This window comes from Rhyacophila brunnea, unplaced genomic scaffold (genome assembly GCF_057557595.1).
Source record: "Rhyacophila brunnea isolate RB1 unplaced genomic scaffold, BYU_Rbru_1.0 scaffold_28, whole genome shotgun sequence".
In the NCBI taxonomy this organism is placed as follows: Eukaryota; Metazoa; Arthropoda; class Insecta; order Trichoptera; family Rhyacophilidae; genus Rhyacophila; species Rhyacophila brunnea.
The window spans coordinates 1,614,489-1,623,539 of record NW_028232945.1 but is presented as its reverse complement, the minus strand read 5'-3'; the positions used below and the strand labels follow the sequence as shown (position 1 = coordinate 1,623,539).

General features: G+C 25.4%; 1 pseudogene; it reads right to left on the bottom strand.

The window, feature by feature from the left end:
* Positions 1-553: 553 nt before the first annotated feature.
* Positions 554-1,555, bottom strand: LOC147068685 (DNA repair protein RAD51 homolog 1 pseudogene; annotated as a pseudogene).
* Between the last annotated feature and the right edge of the window lie 7,496 nt (positions 1,556-9,051).

The window sequence follows — 9,051 nt, the reverse complement described above, 5'->3', positions numbered from 1 at the left end:
GATATTTTGTATTAAAAGTCATCCATAAAAAGTAAATTTTAAAATTCTATATTGCATATTTTCTTTGTTGTTTAATATATTTTATAATATCATTTAGGATAACAAAAAAAAGTATAAACAATTTACATTTATGGGTATATTTTGGCATCAAAATATCGGATTTTTTTTTCGAACTTAAATTGATTGGTTTCCCGTGTTATTTTCGAATCGTTATTCTTTTCTTACATTATCTTCGATACTTCTTGTCTTTTAAAGACCTATTAGCTCAAGGGTTTTTCTCAATCCTATGGAATAAATACATTACTAGTTTTACTTTTTGACTTTGAGTTAAAATACTATATTAAATAATTTAATTTTATTTCAAAATTTTTTAAGCTCACAGTTAAGAAAAACAATGAAAAGTACAAAAAATTTTTTCTATATATTCAAGGGCATCAATAAAATTAATTTTAAAGAACCCGACATTTAAATATTCAAGTTTTTTCAATATATTTTATACTTTCAGCATAAAAACAGTTAAAAGTATAAAATTTATAGTTATTATTCTTTTTAATCATTCTGAAGGATCAGCAATACCAGTTTCTGTAATAGAAAATATAGCTTCAGATTCAGGTAAACAAGGAGAATCGTAAATTTTACAAATTCTATTTTCTCCGCGTCCTTTTCTCAAATAAAGTCGTGTTGTACTTGCGTGTGCCATGATATTTCCACCAACCGGTTTTTTAGGGTCAGCAGCAAACATAGCAGAAGCGCCATCCACTTGAGCAACGACTTGATTCGTAATAACAACGGCGATTCCGAATTCATCTGCAAGTCTAAGTAACATTCTCAAGAATCTTGCCAAATGAATTTGTCGCGCTCCAAGTTCTCCTCTTCCTGAAAAATCAGTTCGATATAGAGCCATCGCAGAATCAACTATCATCAAAGAATATCGTGTTTCGCTCATCATTGCTGCTGCCTGTATCAAAAGTTGTGATTGATGGTCTGAATTGTATGCTCTTGCACAAGCTACATTTTCAAGAACCTCTTGTGGGTCTAGATTGTATCTTTGTGCTATTGCAACTAGTCTTTCTGTTCTAAAGGTTCCTTCTGTATCGATAAATAGACATTTTCCTGCACCACCACCGTTTTCTAAGCCTAATTGGCATGTAACTGCTAATGTGTGGCATATTTGACTTTTTCCAGTTCTAAATTCTCCAAATATCTCAGTTATGCTTCCACACTCAATTCCTCCATTAAGAAGCTTATCTAGCTCACTTGATCCCGTTGTTATATAAACCGTATTCTCTCTCTTTTGATGGTATAAAACCGCGGATGTGAAACCCATCGGAACAAGCTTGGCTGCTTCTTTAAGAAGTTTATCGGCTTTTGCTTCTGACAGTCCTTTAATATTCATTATCTGCTTCTTTGGTGTAAAAGCAAGTGCTTCCACCGAATGATATCCTGCTTCAACTAGCTTTGCTATGTCACTCGCTGCTACACCTTCTTTCTTTAGATCCTCAATTGGGATCGTGCCTTGTCTTACATCCTGTACACTTTCATATTCTTCGGTCATTTTATATTGAGGGATATGATTTGGACTTAAACAACGGATTTTTATAAAAAAAATTTATTCTATGAATAAAAAATAAACAACATAATTACATCAATTAAAATTCATTATAAATAACCATAAAATACAAACTTAATCTGCTTTAAAATTCATGTAATTACTATAATTAATAAATATCTTTAAAAATATCATAAATCTTAAAATAATCTACTTTAATTTCGTATAATTACTATAATCATAAAATTAATGATATAACCATAAATCTTAAACTCATAAAAGAAGTACAAAACACAAATTTTTATTTATGGGCAAATTTATAGTTGTAATTTTAGTTTTTGTTCTCAGGCACAGCTTGTTTGATTCTCTGTACGAACAGCGTATTTATACTTTCGGCTATCTTCTCTTCTTCAAAGTCTCTTCAATGCCGCTCCTCCTTTAAAGACCTATTACTTCAAGGGTTTTTCACAATCCCAAGGTTTGTATATATGCCTTGATCTGATTCTTGTCATCTAATTCCGTCAGATACCTTTTATGATAATGAATCACCGCACCGTCCCATGTTATAATATATGGGGAAAATTAATAACTACATTTATTTAAAATATGGATCATGAAATTCATTAATATCTTAAATCAAACCTTAATTAAAAGCATTAAGCGCTTTTTGTATTAGTATAGTTTGCAACTCTCATTTTCATTTGTATTTAGTAACTTATAAATCACCTATACACAATTTTATTTTAATATTTTTTTCAAATATCACCCGATATTTTTAGTTGTGAGATAAAAACTATTATTACTGAATATTAGTAATTTTGACAGACACATACAGTAAGTTTCGCGCCCGTTTAACTAAAAAGCAAATATTCACAACAACAAAAAAATAAATATTTAATAAAATAATGAAGAAATGAAAATTTTGAAATATCAACATGAATAAACTGTTAAAAACCACAATAAAATATAAAAATTTATGTTTAAAAATATTTATTCTGTATTATATTTCATGTTTAACGAAGTGCTTATGTAGTTTTACTTTGCTAAAGATGGTGAGTCGACTCTCAATATTAATAATATTAACTTAACCATAAGTTGTATTTTAAGATATTATGGATGCCAACAGACATATATAAACAATAGTTTTGAGAAAAATACTTAAATGCGTAGTTATTGAGTGTAGAAGATGTATTAGGGAAGACTGTAAAGATGATTGTCATATAAAAAAGTATACAGAAAATCTGTAATATAGAGCAATATAAAGTTTTGCACGAGAAAATATATAAATTTAACAAAAAACCCCTAAAAAACATAATATTTATCAAAAATATCTTCTTGAAATTGAAAGACCTGATTAAAAAAAAATATGCTTTTAAACACATCTATAAAATATTTGATGTTCTTTTTTATTGGTAAATTTATGATTAATAAAAATTTCTGGTGTGTATATATGACAAAGAAAAACAAATATCCAATAATATATATTCCGCTTTGAGAATTCGCAAATTTGCTTGTCACACTTACTTTCAGGGCTTTAGAATACATATGACAGATCTGGAGTCCAACTGAACTGTGATATTGAATTTTTCAAATATACACATTCAAAAAAATTAGGATACCTAAATATAGCTTAATGAAACTATAAAATTATATGACATTATACTTGTGAGCTTTTTATATCTATCTATATAAAACTTATATCCTTTTTTTTGCGAATGAAGTGTATTATCACAGATACATGTTTAAAAGAAAAATTCTATTCACTTTTAGATTCATCTTAAAAAACTCGAACAACGTATTGGTATTAGAGATTTAAGAATGAAATTGCCTATCATAAAAATCATATGAGGTTAATAGTAGAAGCAGTCGTAGTTTTTTATTAAAGGAAAGGTATATAAAAAAATTGTCTTTTATTGGTGTATTATAAAAAGAAAATCTAAAACTTTATAGTTTTGAATATAAATAGATGGTTTCTCATATAATAATACATAATATTATTTGGCATATATATGATCATATAGCACATCTTTATTACCACCATTCATAGGTCAATCATAGTTTTCTTGTTTTTAATCCCTAAAAGGAATCATATAACTATACTATAAGGCATTTTTTATATTAAACTCTCTAACCTCTAAAAAAAATTAAAACCTTTGTAATCAGTTTTTTGTGGTGTCAAAATAATTTGGAACAACTATTATTTATATTTATCACGTTTTCAAATATATTTATACATATTCCTATTTGATATCAGCTATAGAAACATTTTTTCAACCTCTTTTTGAGCAGCATAAATCATTTTTTGTTATAAATTTTGTTTGAAAACATAGTCGCTCACAAAATAAGTCAGATATGGGGACTATTTTACGGAAAATGTATTGCGTCGTAAAATTATCCATAAATAAAGCAGTGATGTCGCATTAGAGCACGTCTTCCGCAAGTATCACCAAATGTAATCACTTAAGTAAAATTTCAACTTTTTTTCGATGTTTATCGGAATATAAATCAATATTATAAGATTTTAATCGATTTTAGTTAATTTAGATACCACAAAAATATTTACCTTAATAATAACCATACAAATTCACGCCTTTTTCCTATAATTGCCCCTTTTACTGTAAACTTATAAAGTTTCAGTTTTTCACTTTATGGAAACACTGATAAATAGGATTTAGCGTTGTTTTATGGCACTTAGGTATATCGACTTTCTCATAAACTCTATCGATTCACTATAACCCTTCTTTAGTAATATAATATACTTATATTATCAAAAAATAAGTTTAGAAAGGCCCAAAGTATTCATTGTTACATAGATATTCATACATTATCATCAGCTAAAAATTAACAACCTATAAATATTTCAATAAAACTTTAACGAAATTACATATTTCGATAACTACTGCTTAATTTACAAATATCTCGTCTATAACATAATAGAGTAAATATAAAACAAGGATATTTTTGGTTTTTTACAAATGTGCACAAAATTACATAATTAATAAGAGGTAAAAAACGGATAAAAAGACAGTTCGGGTGATGATCGACTACCTATTTACAAGGATAATGGAATCATATTGCGTTTTTGATTCACACTCATTTTCACATAAAATTAATTATTACATCAGTTTAAATTATCATCTTTTGTGCTAAAATTTTATTCTTTATACGTAACTGCTTTTATTTATTGGATTTTACCATTGGTATTAAATATAAAATGTAAAGGTTTTTGTCGTTCAAATAATATTTTTTTGCTATATTGTTTTTAATTATGTTATGTGCCAATAATTATATATATGGAAAAATATCACAGCCCCAGAATTAATTTCCGATGTTTCAGATTAATTAAATCGAATTACGATTGCTAAAAATAATATAGTATAAAAATGTTCTAGAAACATTTAAAAAGTGTTACAACTAAATATAATTTCAAAATACTTGATATATAGAAACATAAGCACGATAAATAGAATCAATTAAAAAATTAGTTTTAAATACAAAAAAAATGATTTTGCGAGATCTAAAATTTGTGTAAGCATAACAAAACCTTTAAATTCTCGATTTATACGTAAATAAGCGCAATAAATAGGATTAATTTGAAAAATTGGCGTTTAAATACAATAAAAAATGTTTTGGCAGGATCAAAAATTAGTGTAAACATAATAAAACCTTTTAATTCTTGTTTTATATATACATAAGTACTATAAATAGGCTCAATTATTAAAATTGGTCCATATTACAAAAAAATTGTTATAGAAACATCTAAAATGTGTTGTCACCTAAATATAATTCCATCTAACTTAATTAATACAAACAGAAGTACGATAATCAGTATCAATTAAAAATACAAAAAATGGTATATGTAGTTATAAACATGTATCTATGAAACTATATAAAAATGCAAAATTTTATATCTTTTAATAATTTTATGTACATATATCTTGAATATAAATGATACAGTAAAGTGTAGTAAATCGATGTTTTTTTACAATAAATCCAGACAGAATGTGATATAACTTAATACTCGATATCTTGTAAATAATTTTTTATACCCTTTCATTTAGCAAGCGGAAAAATAAAGGTTTTACCTATATTTAAATTTAGTTCCTTATTTTATTATTATTTGAGATAAAAATTGGTTTTTAGCAATAAAAAGTGATGATTATATGTTTTCACTCGGAAGCACTTATAAAAATATATAAATATTGCTGGAATATCGAAAAAATTGGTGCCTATTCCATGGTATTAAATTAAGTATTTTGACATATAAGCAAATAATTTACACATTGATCATATAAGGGGTCTCTTATAGCCAGATAAAGTTTCTTATTGGATTTTAAATATAAAATAAGTAAATAATATAAAAAAATTACGAAGTAAAAATCTGGATTATTTCTTAAAATATTATTTAAAGCATATATTTTTCCTATTTTTATAGAAAAATTTAAAAAAAAACAAGTGAAGCTAATTTATGTAGGTTTTTCGGATAAAACAAACAGGCACAGACATTGATATAAGAATACGCTCAGCATCATTAAAATATTTGCCTAAAATATAAATAACTAATTATATGCGATTAATAGTAATATTATACGTGAATAATCCACCCAAATAAAGCCATCATATTAGGATAATTTTTTCAAAAAAAAGTTATGAACATGTCACATCAATACCAATATGTTCATTTTGTTTGCAACTACATTTTTTTAATAGTTTAAAACAATATTTCTATGGGCTTAAAAGAAGTTTTTATTAGTCATTAGTTTTATCTAACTAAGAAAGAATAATTGAATAATATATAATTTCCGTATTATATGCAAATGTTTATCTTTGTGCTAAAATTGATGCATATCTACATATTTAAAATATTAAAGGTTTAATATCATACCAAAATTATTCTCAAGTAAATATTTTTGCAGTCTTTATCATATAAAATAATAGATCGAACGAAATTTAATGTATCGTTAATGAATATTTTTTATTAAAAACAAATAAAATGATGTTTTGCGATAAAAGATATATTTTCAGCCTAAAAATATTTAAAATATGATCAATCAATGAAAAAAACAATAACAAAGATTTTTAGCAATAAAAAAATACATACAGCAATTAAATATTGAAAATAACCAGAATAAAAACAAATAAAATGATGTTTTAGCAATAAAAGATATATTTCAGAAATAAAAGATTTAAAATATGATCGATCAGAAAAAAACAGAAACAAAGATTTTTAGCGATAAAAGATATATTTCAGAAATAAAATATTTAAAATATGATCAATCAAAAAAAAAACAAGAAAGATTTTTAGTAATAAAAAAATACATACAGCAATTAAATATCGAAAATAACCAGAATAGAAACAAATAAAATGATGTTTTAGCAATAAAAAATAGTTTCAGCAATTAAAATATTTAAAAGATGATCGATCAAAAAAACAATCAGAATGATTTTTAGCAATAAAAGATATATTTCAGAAATAAAATATTGAAAATAACCAGAATAGAAACAAATAAAATGATGTTTTAGCGATAAAAGATATATTTTTAGCCTAAAAATATTTAAAATATGATCAATCAATGAAAAAAACAATAACAAAGATTTTTAGCAATAAAGGAATATTTCGGCAATTCAAATTGAGAAAATAACCAGAATCAGAATAAAATGCAGTGAATAAATTGCTTGTTATACATTAAGAATTTATAAAGAATACAGTTAACATAAAAATTAGCAAAAATGTATTTTATTTTAATTCCATGATAAAAAATCAATCTGGATGTAATATAAAATTTTTTAACGTTATTTTGTTTACCATCACCAAAACCTACTAAAAATTTAACCTGTAAATATACAATTTATTTTTAAAGATAAATTTATAGACTAATCACATTTCTATATTTTCAAGGTATTTATACTCGAATGTAAAGCCTCTTTTCTTCCTATTGCCCCAGGTGACATCGAAATCAAAGAAAACATAAGTGCCTTGCTCATAATCTTCTGTGATTATTTTTGGTTCTTCTAATCGCTGGAACCAAGTCATATATTTTGTATGAAAGCGCCAACTGTAATTTTTAAGTTCCTTTGCAGCAAAATATTGGCGTATCGTTCCACTTCTTGTATAAAAAATATAAAAAAGAGTATCTAAATCGAGCTTATTATATATATTCGGGCCTTCAAATTCAATCATGGGAGTTTTAGGCAAGAAATCATAATAAGAAATATCCTTTTTAATATTACTCGATTCAAAAATATCGCGTAAGTCCATTTTTTCTGCGGGAACTAACGGCTTATAAATATTAGAATCTTCCATTTTTTCATGGTCAAGCTTATATATAAATGAATTGGTAATTTCAGATTCATAGTACTTTTTTATGGCTTCACTTTCGTTATCTTCTTTACATGTAAAGTCTGAAAGCATTTTTTTATGAAGAACATCAACTTTTGTCTGTAATTCAGAGAAATCAAATTCCCTCGGTTTTTCTATTTTCTTTTTTATTATTATCTCTTTGTTTGTGCTTGTTAGTATTTTTGGTGCCTGCGTTGCCCAGAATTCTGCTGGTGATATTTTCTTTTCTTCTGATGTCGGCTGCTTTATGGGTTTAGAAGCTACCTGTTTTTGTGGTGTTTGATTCTTGGCCACATATCGATTACGCTCGTCTTTGCTAGTATATGGGTTTTTCTGTTCTGGATTATTTTTACGCATTGCAATGGGATCAATTATTTCTATATTAATTTAAATTGAGATTCGGATTCTTAAATTTATAAATGATTTTAAAATTCATGACAGACTTACTAAATTATTTATTTACTCGCATATATCTTCTTTTAGGGGGTTCGCTATTGACGATTAGGAACTTTTGATATGATTTTTAAAATAACTTTTTCGCTTAAATTGTACAAAATTCTCTAGAATAAGATCTTATTATTAATATTTTTAAAGGAAAATCTGTTTTTAATTGTTTACGACGTACTTGATATAAATAGTTTATTATTTTATACATAAAATATAAGAAACTGAAAAATTATATTTATTTAAATTTTAAACCAACCTTGAATCAAAAATAGCACTTTATGTGAAATAATAATTTTAGATTATGGATCTGATAGTTTTATCTAGACCAACTCTTGATAGTGATTTTTCTGTAGTTTCAAAATTAAATCTGAAATATAAAATGTTTTTTTTTAATTTCGAATACAACAAAATTGCATAAAAATACTGAACTAAAAACAAAGAAGCTAAATCTAAAATAAACGTCATACAGAAATTTTTTATTTTAAAAAACAGTTTTAACTATCCTTCTTTTTTATGTTTTATATAGCTTCTACTTCCCCAGAATTATGCATGAAATTTTATTAAAAAATAAAAAAATGTAGGTGAATCTATTATATAATTTGCAAAGTGACTTTTTATCATCGGAAATAAACCTTTATCTTATGTCACTTTGTTTTTGAATATACTACATCTCTTAAAAGTAATAAATCAAAACAATTGTGCTAAGATAAATATT